This window comes from Anas platyrhynchos, chromosome 7, assembly GCF_047663525.1.
Source record: "Anas platyrhynchos isolate ZD024472 breed Pekin duck chromosome 7, IASCAAS_PekinDuck_T2T, whole genome shotgun sequence".
Lineage (NCBI taxonomy): Eukaryota > Metazoa > Chordata > Aves > Anseriformes > Anatidae > Anas > Anas platyrhynchos.
Genome location: NC_092593.1, coordinates 20051805 through 20065730, shown reverse-complemented (window position 1 = coordinate 20065730; position 13926 = coordinate 20051805). Strand labels below are relative to the sequence as shown.

Sequence of the window (13926 nt, the reverse complement as noted above, 5' to 3'; positions counted from 1 at the left end):
CTTACTTAGAAAATTCATTAATTAGTTCTCATTATCCTTCCTACCTTACATATTTTTATCTCCATTTCTAGTTTTATGTAACTTGCTTTGCTTTGTGTTGCAGGTTGGTTTTGTTTGCTTGTTTTCATTAGTCTAAGCTTTCCAGTTCAGGGATATAACCCGATTTAATAGGATCATATTTTATGCAGTACTGACAGGGTATAAACAAAAGAAATAATTGTCCATGAATGCTTATTAGTGCAAATATATCTTGACTGGTTATTTAGAGCATTTGATTTCAAATTTCTCATTTTGATCTAAAATTTCTCTCCATATTAGACACTTATTCAGCCTGTGAAGTGAAGCACTGAAAGTTTTGCTGCTGCCAGTGGGTCAAGGAGAGATACGCCACCAGCTAAAAGCCAGACTGATCGTTTTTAGTTGCTGCTGGCTACTAATTTGATGAACCTTCATGTAGGACAGAAGTAATAGGACATTTGTTTAACATTCCCTAACTTGCAGATGTCCTAGCCATGTCTGCACAGAGAACTGACATTTCTGTTGTCAAGCTTAAGCTTAGAATCCCAGATTTGTGGTAGTTTGATACAAACGATTGTGTGAACTTTACGAAGATGATGAAAGAGAAAAAAAGTTTTACCCTTCACCAGAACATTAATGACAGACCAGATGACACATCTTTCATAGAAAAAAATAAGATTAAGCACTTTGAAAGCCAAGGCATTTCAATAGAAGTGAAATTGAGCTTTTCAGAACAGACTATCCAATCGCCTCACATAGCAAGCAAATCACTCTGCTGAGTGATTTTATAATGCAGAATGTTTTTGGAGTGCTATTGCAAACTTTGTATCATCCTCAAGTACAAACCACCATACACTTGCTATAGAAATGACCCTATTAGGGACAGCTGTACAACATAGACTGCCAAATAAAGCAGTACAAATTCTGTGCAGTAGCTGTGCTTTTTAAACCTTTCAATTTCATGAAATATACTTCTCTAATGATGCTCATGTTGTTATTCCAATAATAGATTACATCAAATCACTTGAGGATTTTAAAGCATTGTTCCTGGAAAAGCATTGGGAATTGTAATTTATCATGCATTTGCAGTCAGCTGTACTAAGTGAGCTGACAGGCTTTCCCTCCTTCTACAGTCTTTTGGGTCACTTTTACCATTTAGCCACAAACTTGGAAAGAGAGATGCCAGGCAGTTCTGCGCTCTTCTCCCAAGCGTGCCAGTGATGACTGCACTCTCTGACAGCAGCTACTGTCCTCCAGTTGAGGGGCAGGCACTTTTGAAGGGTGGGGAGAAAGGAGGCTATGGGTATGTTGTTAATTGTATTTACTTTAGAGCTTGTTAGTAAGAAAGTGTCCTTGCTTGTCAGAAAACATACATATGTCTTTTTTTGAGGGATGGTGATAGTGAGAGGGGGAGCATTGGGAGGTGAAGGTTGCAATCCTTGGAGAGTTATGGAAGCTTTAGGGTATGTTTTGTATTTTTTGAGGGTATGTTCCTCAAACAGACCTGGGCTTCCTCTGATTCCTCCTCATGGCCACCCACAGCCACAAGGCTCTAATGCACAGTGTGTACAGGGAAAGCTTATGTCTGCCAGAAAAATGCTCTTTTGCCTTCACCAGCTGAGGCTGTGCCTGCCAGTTGACTCACCCTTACTGTGACCCACTTTATTCCTCTGATTCTGTGTGAGGAAAATGGGCCTAAATTCTTCCAGTATTATCTAAAGCATTTTGAATGGTTGTTTCCCATTATTATTGGAGCCTTACTTATCAGCTCTTTATAATCCTCTACAAACATGGTTTAATAGAAAGCATAGGGAAGAGAATAACGTAATCTAAATCTCCATGTGGCTTTGCATCAGTATGTAGTATGGGCAAAGGACGAATCCCCCAAAGCTGCGGATGCCCAGTGTCAGGGCTGATGTGCCATCAGGACAGCATAGTGCTTGCTCAGGGTTGGGTGAGGAGGGGGTGAAGTGGGTGCAGGCACAGGCATGCCCTCACGGCGTGGGCTGGGGCCTTGCTGCCAGTAGGGTCTGAAAGTCGATGGCAGGCCTACCAGCTGCAGCAGCCAGCAGCTGACTGAGGTGGTTTGGCACGCAGCAGCCATTTGTTGCACTGGCAGAGCCCCCAGCCATGGTGGCCTTGTCTGCATGCTTGAGTGAAGCAGTTTTAAAATGATCTTTATTTCCTCCTGCAAACAGACAGAGGGGGTAACTGCCTTTGAACGTGATTCTCACTCCCGGGGCTGCCGAAGCTGTGGTAAGGGAAGCAGAGTGAGGATGTGAAAATTCAAGCTCTAAAGATTCCCTGCAGAGCCTGAAGCTTTCACTGGAGCTGGAGCAAGCCTTATTTTCAGTCATTATTTAGTGTCCTAGCATTTGCTTTGAAACACTGCTTTGTGGGTAGGTTATATTGCATGGCTCTGTATGTTCTCTCTCCATAAGAAATGTTTCCAAAAAAGGCCCTTAAATTTCCCTTTACATCACTTGATTTAAATTAAACAGCAGAACCACGACATGCTGTAACCATCCTGTAACCTAAAGCACAGCAGTATGGTAATTTATTATTATATTTCATTAACTTGATAGTTTGGAGTACCAAATGGAAATGTTTACAAATGAGACACAGTAAAGCAGAACGCAGTTATATGCAATGTACTTTTACTGCTCCTTTGAACAAATTTATCTTTATGCTCTAATACAATAGGATCAGCCTTGACCTCTCACTTCAAAATGTTGTCATTGTATCATAAATAGTGAATATAATATTCTATATACATACCATAACTGCAGTTAGACTTGTCTTGTTCTTGTGCTGCCTTGTTTCACTGAAGTCAATGAGGTTACGTGGTTAAGTGAGAGCAAAATGTACTCTTTTCATTTAGACTAAAATGGCAAATTATAGCTCTGATTGCTTCTGGGAACACAGTGAAAGTCACAATAAAATTAAATTATAATTTATGCATTGACCTGAAATAGGAAACTGAGCTCTCAGGAGTTTTACAGAAAATTGCAACTACTAGTGTTGAAATTTTGGGCCTGTTTCTTTGTTGCATCTTCACCACCTCATTACAGCTCATTACAGAACTTGAGATCTATTACTACTTCTCACACAAGAGGAAAACATTTTTTTGGACAAATGAACAAAGTAAAGTGTGTCGGACTCATTTTTACCAGAGAGAATTTTTAAAAAGAAAGAAAATAGGTTGAAGAGGAAAATTATTTTTGTAATGCTTTTTTTTTTTTTTTTTTTTTTAAGCAAAACTAACATCTCATAATAAAATACTAGAACAATGACATTATCATCATTACCATCACTATCTTAACTCTGAATGAAGATGATTCTTATTTACAAAAGTTAGTATGTCACATACAAGCCAGCTGCCTTAGATGAACATATAGGACTTGGGTGTATTTTTTTATTTATTTTTTATATAGTGCCAGCAGCAGTTGTGGTTTATCTGGTACTTAGAAGAAGTGACTAGTTTCTTAGCATCACTGGACCTGTCTGTCCTGGGCCACAGCTGGATCCCAAAATATCACTGAATTTTTAATTTAACTGGGCAAGACAGTGGAACAACATCTTTATGATAAAGTGAAGCATCCAGCCTCTAAGAAGTGGTGCTTGACAGTAGTACGGAGGTGTGCAGCCTCTAAGAGACAGGCAATGCTCTGGGACACATGTGGATTATAGCAAGTGGGAGATGTGGTGAGATGATTTTGTGCAGATCTCAGAAACACAGAGGATTTGGTCTAAGACATAATATAGGTTAAAACAAACTGAGAGGAAAATGGATTGATGTTGTGTGGAAAGTCACTGGTATAAATATTGATTCTGAATAGAAAGGCATGATTATCTCCATGTGTTCAGCTCTATGTAGTAAAAACAACAACAACAACAACAACAAACACAATAATCTGATTTTAGGTATCAGTATATTTCTGCAGAAGTGGATATTATGCATAGAAAACCTTTGGACAGAGAATCTGCACTGAGTTACCCTTCCATGAGCAGCTATGGCTCATGTCACACTGATGGATCTGTCAGTGAGCAGGTGCATTGCATTGCCCCAAGTTTTGCATACACAAAAAGTAGAACACAGAACCCCTTGGTTCTGATCACTTTCTACCGTACACAGAAGCTGCATGGGCCTTTCTGAATGCATGGTAGATACACGCTTTTATTCTGGCAACTTCCTTTCTTCCAGACAGTCACAGAGCAACCAAATGCCCCCAGCTACTTCTCTGCTTCTTACCTCACAGAGAGCAAATGTAGTCTGGTTAAATGGATCAAAAGGAAAATGGAGCTTGGCCACAAGAAAAACAAGTTCTATAATTGATTGGGTCAAGAGGAGCTCAGGGACACCTGCTTAGATGAAAACAGTACAACATTCACAAAAGAGACAGGAAATCTGATCTAACGCTGCTAAAACAACTCAGGAGCTTAAGAAATGCAAGTTAAAACTAAGGTTAGAGTCAAGTGTGGATAGCTGAAGCTGTGGAACGCCAACCTTTGTGTGCTAAGGGCCACCTTCAATTCCCAGACAGGTAGATAGGCCAGACCACTACATTTACCTGTGAAACCTGCTTGATGCAACCAAGTTCTGTGTCTCTCTGGCTGGCTTTCTTAGCTGGCACCTACACCCACCTGCCAGACTCAAGTCACATCAGGCTCCTGGACTATCTGTTGGCCATCATTACTTGAAAAGTGTGTGAATTTGCAAGAACATGTGAAGCAACAACAATAAAAACAACCTCATCCTTCTAAACATTAGAAATGCAGGAAATCATGTCTTAAAGTTGCAATTTTCAGGGAAACCTCTTACATTCTTTCAGCTGCATCTGCAAATGTAGCTGAATAATACGTTCTTGACACATTAAGAATGAGCCAGAGTTCTGCTGATGCTGTAAGGAAAAATCGGAAACTGTCTGTAATGTTACCATGCCTGTAATGCCAAGTATGGTCTTTATGTCCCTCCTCCCCATACTAATGTTTTTATGATTTTGTACAAGTGCTCAGATTCAAGCCCCCAGTAGGATTCTCCTGGCAGGCAGAAATCAATGCAGCTGCCTCTTGCAGTTGCTGGTAAACAGGTAGTATTGGTCACAGGACACTGGCAGGGGAGCTGTGTGAATGGTGAGTTATACTCCCCATTTATGACCTCTTGGGAGAACCACAGCCATCTGGAACAAATTAGAGCAAATGGCTTTAATGAGTTCAAGACACAGAGTAGAAAGTCAGTGCCCACCAAACAGTGGTATAGCTGGAGGGAAACCTCAGTGTCAGCAACCTCAGCTTTCATCTAAATGTTAGCTGCTTTGCACGGTAGTAAATTAGTAATGCAAGGGATGGGAGAACTAGCAGAACCATCCCAGCTTGTAAACTCTGCAGGTGTGAGAGAGAGTAAAGGATTAGCCTGTGCCTGTTAGTTACTCACATGTGGGTGGGAAAGCAACACAATTCACTGAACCTATGGCTAACTGTGTAACACATTTGTGTGTGAATGTTTATGAATGTGCATATAGGGAGAACTATATAAGCATATATAAATATGATTAGTTGTGTTTGAATGTTACACTTTACCTTGAATTTTGATGTTGATTATTGTTTTCTAACCAGGATTTTGTTGAGCAAGCAGAAAATGCTGTGTTTCAGGATAGTGGGAGATTATTACAACAGTTTTATCATAACAAATCTCCAGAAACCAATCTTGACCTTATTTTCCAGACTTTGGACAAAATAAAACTGAAGCACTTCACAGCTACATGTTAAGTGACAACTTTGCAGAATAATTTTTCAATAAATTTTGCCTAATTGGCTATGACTATATGTGTACCTTCAGGTTATTTGTGTTTTTCCGTTATCTGCATTTTCCATTTAAGTGTTATAAACAAGCTAATAGTGCTTCATATGTTGCTCTCATCACAGAAAATGTATGCTTTATTTTTGTGAAGGTGTTAATTCTCTTACTCTCCAGGTTTTTAGTGGGCCTGCAGGAAAGAATAGTTCTGGTTTTGATTTATTTCAAAATGAGCTTGCTGAAGGCTGGATTCAATAATATAATCCATTTGTCTTAAGCACTGCAAAGGCTCATGCCAAAGCCCTGAAAATCAATTTTTGAAAGACAGAGAGAAGTTGCATAGCTGTGCAGAGGTTTTAGCACTTCAGGACTGTGAGGATTATATTTTTTTTTTTCTTGAACTGTTCTCTAAATGATTATAGATTTTGTTTGTTTGTTTTAATAGGATGCTATCAAGTATTTAAGGCTCTAAATGTGGACCCCATAGGCAGAAAAATGTAGAAGATGTTTATAAACCCAAATAGGAACATGTTTCTGAATTTAAAATAAAATCAGCCCGAATAGGAATATGATTCTGTATTTAAAATAAAATCTGATCAAAGCCGATTGGTTAGAATTTAAGATCTCTCCGATAGAGCTGGAAATAAAACCTGAACTGGGATGTGACATTAACTAGAAATAGTTTAATGCTGTGCTTCTCTGCTGACAAAATGCAAAATACGAGTGGCATTGCTATCAAAAGAAGTAAATCTGGAACTAAATTTAGGGATGATCTGAAAAGGCTGATAGCAGAGCATGCATGCAAAGATTAAAAAAAAAAGGGGGAAAAAAGGGGGGGGGGGGGGGCGGACACAAATATTGGGCGGGATATTTTTGTCTCAGTGGCATTGCCTTGACCTCAGGCAGTGCTGCCTCCCCTCTGGCACGACTCCTGAGGGTGGCCTCTGCCCCCACACAGGGACCCCCCAGGGCTGAGGCCTTGCCACCCAACCCACCGGGAACTGTGTGCCCACTGGCCTGTCTGAGCGCAGCCATCGGCCCTTGGGGTGTGTGCGTGAGCCCCCACCCAGAGAGGAGGAAGGTGCGCCCTGAGGGCTGGCGGCCATTTTAGGGGTTGAGGTGCTCTGATGGCTTGAGGCGTTGGGGCTGTTGGGGCGTTGCTTGGTCACCAGCGGAGCTAGTGCCATCTAGGCAGGTTTAATCCAATTATAGAGGTTTATAAAGGTGTTCATGTGTGAAATTGTTCCCAGATTTGCGATGCAAGTTTAAGAATGAGAATTGGGGTCCTTTGAGTTATTCAGCCCTTTCCTCAGCCAGAGAAACTGATGTCCTGTGAGACAAATTGATCCCAGATTTGAGTAAAGCCTGACTGTGTAATCGTGAAAAGTAAACAGGGAAAGTCTCATGGATAATATTATGCAAAGTACAATGAAGGAACTAAAGTATGTTTCTGATTTTCAATACAACAGGGAATATCTCAATGGTTCCTGTTTTCATTTGCTTCTGTGGAACAAAGTCTTAATGTTCTATATGTGTATTAGTTATATTCTAAATAAGCCCTTAAAATGTTAACATTCAAGTGGATTTGCTTGAACAGAATAGAGACACGTTCTATTCGTTGGAAGACTTCACAATATTTGGTGATAATAAAGCTGAAAAATAATTTAAGTAGACTTTCATTAAACATGAGAGAACTAATCCGCATTTCAAGATAGATTTGCATGGGTTTGAGGAAGCTTTTGTGGTTGAAAGAAGGTGAAAAAGAAGCTCAAAAGTAAAGAATTATACAGCAGTGAGACTTTAGAAAGCCACTAGGAATTTAATTCTATAAATCCTGTAGGATTTACACAGGGCAAGATTTCAGGTGATGAAAAGTTTTTGTTGCCCTATTGTAGTCACAGTGCAAGTCTGAAGTTTTACATTTTCAAATTGCATTCCTAGATGCAAAAATCTTATCTGAATGGAAATCTGTCATCATGGGTTAACCATAAATGCATGTTAGGTTATGCTGCTGTCTTCCCCACAACCTCCTCAGGTGTCTGGTATAATGCCCAGTGCTGAAGACAGGCTCCATACAACGCCACTACTTGAGAGCAGGTGAGATAATAGACTACAGTGCCATTTTAAGGCAATGAAAACTTACATTATATAGAAGGCATAGTGCAAGACTTTCAAACCATGAATTTATATGAATTTATTTTCACCCCCCAGAACAGCAAGTCTATTTCTGGGTATGTCAGATGGAGGGAGAGGACATGAGGTGGCACATATGCCACCCCACACATGGCTGCATGCAAGGAGATTTGCTTGAGAGGTGTTGAAAGCCTGTTGTTGTCTCACATGTGTAATAATGATATTTTGGACATAATGCATAAGTGCACATGGTATGCACTTGTCCAGGACCTCCAGACGCCAATGACAACCCTTCAACTTGTTGAAATGTTAGTATTGCTGTGTCCTGTTGTTTGAAATGGATCTCTGTTTCATTTGTGATCCTGCAGACGGATGGATATACATGAAGCAAATGAACATTTTTAGATCAAAAGTAAACCTATTCATGCACAGTGTAAGACTCTCTCACTAGAGGGATTTTACAAATAAGGTGGGGCACCTTTTCATTCTATGTCCCTTGTATAAGTAAGATGGATACCATGTAAAAGATGAAATTTAGCAATATATTTGCTAAATTACTATTTTTTTTCCATTTTTAATTTCCAAGTGATAACTTCTAGCAAATACACATTTTTAGTAGTTGCGACTGTGTTTGTAATGCTTTAAGAGGCATGAATTGTAGCATTAAATGGAATTGCATATAAATAATGAAAATTGACATTATAGTTTGCCTAAAAAGTAACTAAATGGGGAATTCATCAATATATATCATCTTAGTTGTGCCTACAGCTTGTAGAATGAATAATTTATATGATTAGTTTAGTCTCTTTCTGTTTGTGCATCATCAATAATTAGATTGTATTTTCTTAACAGTTTTCATGTTTATTTAATAAAACATCTTTTGAGCTTTTATCTCAAAGAAGAACTGCAAATTTTCAAAAATTAAGCTGTGCTACTTAGCTGTGCTTGGTCATATAAGCAAAATCATAGTGCTTTATTAATTGGATAAAGTTGCAATTGTTTCCAAAACAGGTCTGTGTATATGAATTTGCCATTCTATTTCCGTGAATACTCATACATTATTTTCAAATTTATCTTCTATTTATGCTAATAAAACTCAAATACCTGAATATTCTAAAGGAATGCTAAAGTGTCCGGAGAAAGTCAAGTAGGTGATTTTAAAATCTAAAACAAAACATTGGTGGTACTTTGAGAAATTAAGAAGAAAAATGGCAATAAACTTAACACAGTGGACTGGGCATTTATTCAGTCATTTCCTCACTAGTATTAAAATTGAAGAAGTACTGAAGATATAATAAAGAAAATGTTGACTGAAAAAAATGAGTTACTGTAAGCCTTCTGAATTATACAGAGAATTCTGAATACATTGTGGAGAAGATGATAAATTCTCTGTTGAGTACAAGTGTGACTCTACTGCTCTCTCACCCTTCTGTTATTTTCCTTCTTCTTAGGAGAGGATTTCTTTGTATTATTCTCTGCTTCTGTAATTTATTGTGTGATTTAGCAGCTGGGTCTCTGAAACAACCCTAACAAACCTGAACAACTTCATAATATGGTACCAATAATAATATATTTAACAGTTGCAGAGGTTTTTTTTTTTTTTTTTTTTTTTTTTTTAAGGTTAGGAAACTTTAACTAAGTTAGAGGTTATAGGGGAAAAAAAAAAAAAAAAAAAAAAAGCTTTTATAACCCAGACCCTGCAATATCTGTTATTACAGATGACTATATATACATATATAAGTGTATATATACATGTATTTCCCTAAGGTCCACTTTACAGTGGATCTTGACGTCAATGAGTCTTGACAACAGCTCAAAAATGAATCTGCTGGGATGTTTTTGATCTGGAACTATACTGAAATCACTGCAGTGTACGGATTTATGGGTTGACCTACAAATGGCTTTACTTGTAGAATTTTACCCTATGTTTTAAAACCAAAACTCTTCTAGCCATTTCAGAATTTACTGAGGCTTCTGCATAAATATTTAATTAGGTAAACATCTGAAATGCAGATATTTAAGGAAGCTAATATTTTATTTTACATCATTCACTCAGGTATAATATGGGCCAACAATGGGACACAATGGCCATTAACTTCATACTTTTTCTACAAACCTCATCTAAAGGACGCAGTGAGGGAAGGATAATTCACAGCGGGGATACCTTTGATTTCCTCAGATGCCACTTCATATCAGAAAATTTTAAACATCAGGTGGGTTTGATTGACTATTATACTACCAGAGAGGTATATCACAATTAGGAAGCCCAGAAACAAATGCAACTGTTTCCTGGTCAATGAAGCATGAGATTAAAGGCTGATGTCCAAATGTGAGAATCCAATTAGCAAGATGATTTATGTCTGTGGTACAAAAGTAAAATGCTGCTATTTATGTTATGAATTCTAGCATAGTGGGGTTCTCTTACATGTAAATTACAGAAAGATTTATTGTGAGTAATTAAATATGTATCTGGAATAACAGTATATTGTGTTATAAAGAAATGGCTCATGAGAAATGCAGTACAGAAGTGGTGCTTGTTCTATCACTTTCTGTTGTTTTCCACACTCAAAAATGCATACCAAGGCCTCTAGTGATGTACGATATTATGAATACTGCAGTTTCATAATTTCTGATAGTTTTGGGGATACTCTGACTCAGTAGCTACACAGTAAAAGAAGACACAGAGTAGAAAATTCAATCTGTATAAAGAATACACAGTAGGAAGAGCCTTTTCTTATGCAGATGTTTGCAGTATGAGACTGCTGCATTTTGCAATGGTAACCAGTTCGTGGTAGTGCACCAATTCTTTGGATATTACTGTGGTCTGTCTCCCAGAATTAAGCCAAATAAAGGGCAAATAGTACATTCTTCATTTAGGGGAAAAAAACTTGAAGGCTATGGAGTAATTTAGAGAGGTTTATTTCACAGTTCATTTATTTGGATAATTGGGATTTTACAAAAGGAGTTTGGGGAAATGTATTAATTTCTTTAATATGACTTAATGTGTACAGTTTTATGATTTTTCTCACTTTATGGAATAATGCACCTTTCCGATTTCCGTTTGGTGACTCCCCAGAAAGTGTTTATGACTCCTTAGGATCATAGCCAAGCTGGGCAGGTCAGATTCTAAACATGTGTCCACTGTCTGCATATAATAATGCATGAGAATGGAAAAAGAGGACTGTGCTGTTAGTTGTGGAGACTACAAACCCGTTTTTGGATGACCATGAAGTATCATGGATTCACTCCTCTATCCATCTTAGTAGAAACATGAGATGTATATTACATGATACACATATGTTGAAAGAGAGGGCATAATTGAGGATAGATGCTAGTCTTTCAAACAGTGTAGGGAGCGTGCATTTATATGTACTTATGTTAAGTTGACCTGGACACCAAAAGTACTGACATCAACCAGTTGGGACACAAAAGCCCAGTATGCGTAGTGAGCCCCACTGAATAGCTGTTCTTATTACTTTGAACAGCAGACGTTAAATGTGATTAAATACCTTGCTAAATGTGACTACAGAGATTTTCAAACCATATTTGTTCAAGGTATTGTGAAAAGAAGTCTGTCTAAAGGAGTAAGTAAACATATTCCATATTAAGCAGACTCTATGTCAACTAACCTTGGCCTTGTGATTTCTTTTTGTCATTGTTGCCTTGATCTTACAGTCATATAATTAAGTGTTCCTAATTATCAGCTTATAAAAGGGGACTTTGAATGAAACTGCTGAGAAATTTGGATGAGGAAATAGCATAATTGTATGGTTTCATTGTTCTTTGTTCTTAGCAGTGCTTGCTTCTTCCCCACAACCTATCACTGTGTGGTCACTTTCCTTCATTGCAAGATGCTGTTCTCATCTTGTCATGACATCTGCTTGCAGTCTTTGTTATGGATTTCACTGCAATGTCATTCTTCCAGATGCTGCCAAAGGCTATTATTCTGGGGGGAAAAGTCTCTTTAAAAAAAAAAAAAAAAAAAAAAAAAAGAGCCAATTCAGAAGATGCAAACATGAAAGAGAGATGAAAGAGAGCATTAGTGATCATAGTCATTTTTGAGTTCTGCTTTGCTAGACTCCTTGTTTTTATAGCATGAAACAAAACTTCATTATAGATCATGTGGTTATTATAACCTCTCCTGACACTGTTTGCTATTTTCCAGTATTATGGCAACATTTTTCAGTGAACAAGAGCCTCCTGGAAGTATTCATAGCATCAGTACTAGTCACCACAGTACTGCTCATTCTATAAAGCTGGCAGAGAGCAAGCTCCATTTCTTTCTCTCCTGTAACTTCCTACCTAAAACAAACCAATTAAAAAGCCAAAACTTTGCAGTGAAAGTTTCAGATTTAGTGGTAAGTTTTTACACTGCTTTAACTCTTCCTGTTATAATTTAGGAATTCTACTCAAGGGAAGAGATTGAGAAAGTGAGTTTCAGGTGGAAACAATTACAAAAATACAACAATTTGCACACTGAACAGTCTTGACCTTATAGATGGCCCCTTTTCTGTTGCGGGTACTACTTGCAGTATTCACTACAGCTTATGAAAAAAGCATAATACAGAGAATGACCTGGTTCTTTTTTAACCCTGTCTTTCCTTTGCTTCTTTATCTCTGGGACTTCATACTTTCAAAAACCTCCTGCCTTAACTGCAACTACAGTTTTCGAAATTCCCTCTAAATAATTTCCTCTGTTAAAAAAAAACAAAAGCAGGTTTTCTTTGCATATAAGGTACATGGATACATGTCTATGCAGAAAATTTTCTAAACTCCCACTTAAGAGGAGGACAAATGAAAAGATATTGGGGAGGAAGCATAAAATCATAGGGGACACAGAGAACAGACTTTCTGGATTTAACCAAATTATAAAAATCTTTGCAATGTGTGTGTGTGTGTGTGTGTATATATATATTTTTTTTTTTCTCCCCAAAAGGTTCAGTTAGGTATTCCAGACTTCCAGACTGTCTAGTGTTGTAATATCTATGTTGTAGTCTATTTTCTTAATTTCCTAAGATCTTTGCTATTTCTTGAGATGCAGGAAAAAATTGGTGAATTTTAAAATTTATACCCTCTCTCTCTCTCTCTCTCTCTCTCTCTTTTTTTTTTTTTTTTTTTTTTTATTGAATAAATCTTCCTGACGGGTGAGGAAATAGCTATCTCCCTGCTGTGGATATAAAAGATACGCCCATCTTTGTACTGAACCTCTAGATCTTATGTATGTTATCATAATAGACTTTTACAAGTGAAACATGGAATAAAGCTTTCAGCAAATCTTTATTTTAAATGCTCTGGCTTTTGAAACCTAAAGTGAGTGTAAAAGTAATGAAATGCTTTATACTCAGCTTTAACACTGGGCAGTAATAATGGAAAGGAAATATTGCTGCATTCAGCCAGGTATTTCAAATTTAGAATTATTTATGCTAGGCAGGGAAAATAAGAGCTGAAAAGGTAGTTTAGAGATAGCTATGATTTTACTAGAAGAATTTGCTTTTCAAGGTTGTTTATAGAAGCTAAGCTGATATTATTATTATTTTTAAAAAACATTTTACAGAACAATGATGGTTTTCAATACTAACTGGGAAATTCCAACTAGTTACAGCTCCACTGTAGGGCCAAACTCCAAGCTCTGTGTAAAGTGTGCATCTTTCTACCAGACCATATCAGCTTTGAAAAGTCTTTAACCTCTTGAAGTAATTTCTATAAATCCCAGCATGAGTAGTTTGAACTGCTGTTTCCTGGAAGTTCACAGTAATTTCTTTCATTTATTGAGATGTTTTACCACTTTTCTGTCCTGCAGGAAAAGCTTGCTCTCTTCTTAGTCTGCTTGACATCTAAAGGATGTGATATTGGACAGTTATAAATGAAGCTTTGGCTTGAGGGGAGACATCAGGCTGACTGAGGTTAGTCCCATCCAACAGTCTGCTACATAAAAACAGAGCTGAATTAATGTAGATTTGAGTAGCTGGAGTTGTTCT

General features: G+C 37.7%; 1 protein-coding gene across 5 annotated transcripts in view; it reads right to left on the bottom strand.

The window, feature by feature from the left end:
• The window catches only part of B3GALT1 (beta-1,3-galactosyltransferase 1), a 202842-nt gene that overhangs the window by 27109 nt on the left and 161807 nt on the right, over positions 1-13926 (bottom strand). The window contains exon 3 of one of the 5 annotated variants that reach the window (XR_005267101.2): positions 10909-11910. The exons of the other annotated variants lie outside the window; for them this stretch is intronic. The gene's annotated coding sequence lies outside the window, so the exon portion shown is untranslated. Of the gene's footprint in view, positions 1-10908; positions 11911-13926 lie in introns of those variants that run through there. 5 annotated transcript variants of the gene reach the window in all.